The sequence below is a fragment of the Aplysia californica genome, unplaced genomic scaffold, assembly GCF_000002075.1.
Source record: "Aplysia californica isolate F4 #8 unplaced genomic scaffold, AplCal3.0 scaffold01300, whole genome shotgun sequence".
NCBI lineage: Eukaryota > Metazoa > Mollusca > Gastropoda > Aplysiida > Aplysiidae > Aplysia > Aplysia californica.
The window spans coordinates 87,637-89,137 of NW_004798570.1; the positions used below are offsets into that span (position 1 = coordinate 87,637).

The 1,501-nt window shown below is 36.8% G+C and overlaps 1 protein-coding gene across 1 annotated transcript in view; it reads right to left on the minus strand.

The window, feature by feature from the left end:
* The window catches only part of LOC101855617 (CD109 antigen), a gene marked incomplete at both ends in the record, with an annotated part of 20,273 nt that overhangs the window by 1,032 nt on the left and 17,740 nt on the right, over nt 1-1,501 (minus strand).

The following is a 1,501-nucleotide window of genomic DNA, read 5'->3' on the forward strand; positions in this document are numbered from 1 at the left end:
ACAAGAAATAGAGAGAGTGAAAGATAAGATAAGATAAGATAAGATAGGATAAGATAAAGTGATACTTATTATCCAAGAGGAAAATTTTCTTTGCTGTACAGGACCGTAAAACACATGCAGGTATAGATCTACATAAAAAATTGTAATCATATTACTCTCTTCAAAATTCAATATGAAAAGAGAAGTAAAGCTGACAAGATGTACATATCACATCAGATGCATCATTCAGCCACATACAGGAATTTAATTACTAGACCTTTGGAGTCATATATAGATATACATCTTCGAAAGAGCAATACACATCTCTGCTTATTCTGACAATAGCCTCGAGCTAGATAGTCCCAAAAAAACTGTTATATCTTTCTTTCTTTGTTTTTGTAGATACATATTTTACAATTTGTGTGGAAAGGGGGTGTGGTGGGTCGTCAATTTTTGGGAATGTGGAGTTATTGGTATCATCTAAAAAGCATGTTCATTAATTGAAGACATGCTACACCACGGCTTATACTGACAGAAAAACAAACAAGATTAGACACAAAGGGAGACATACATCGAGGGACATCGAATTACTCACCAAGCGCAAACCGTCAGAGAGAAGTGGTTCAAGGATTCATCATCCATGGACAATTTCAGGTCAAAGAATGTCTCCTCAACCTCTTGTAGCACGTTGAAGAAGACTGCCAACTGAAAACATCAACAATCATAATAATATTATTATGGAGTTATATTCGTATCATATCAAAGCTTGTTCAATTGTTTTGCATTTTGGCAAAGAAAAAATACACATCTATCTTGAAATGAAGTCAAGATAAGTATTAAACATTTGTGATTAAAGGAGATGGGGTTCGCTTGGCGTCGAAGGTAAATCAATTAGCAAGAAAATGGTCTCCAAAGTTTGGTGACCTCCAAAGCTTGAGTGTCCTTGCACACTACAATTTACTTTTTTGTGTACTTTTGGTCAACATTAATTTTTTCACAACAATCCAGACAGAAATGTGTTCTTAAATAGACATAGATGGTATTGAGCAAAACTTTTTTAAAAACATGAAAATTCGACGAAAAAAAAAGCCAAGACCTCCCCCCAAAAAATGCTGGTTTCCTCAGTTACATTATTTTGAAGAGCGCCCGATTTCACTACACTGCCCCGTGGAAGGAAAAGAAATCAAATGATGTAGTGCTTGATGAAGCCCACGTGGGAAAAGACAAGTGTAGTTTTTAGGACACCTGAATAGACACAAAGGTCTTGAACATCTAGCTCTCATTGGCAAAATTGAAGGCCATCGATTCAGGGGTAGGCCCCGAGCAGCCTACTTAGGGGACCTAAACAAATGGGTAACTGGGAAAGATCAGAGTAACGTAGGTTTTTTAAGAGCATCCGAGCAAAGGAATGAAAGGAGAACCATGATCGTCGATGTCTGTCGCAAATCTGGCACTGGATGATGATGATAATGATGATGATGATGATGATGATGATGATGATGATGATGATGATGATGATGAT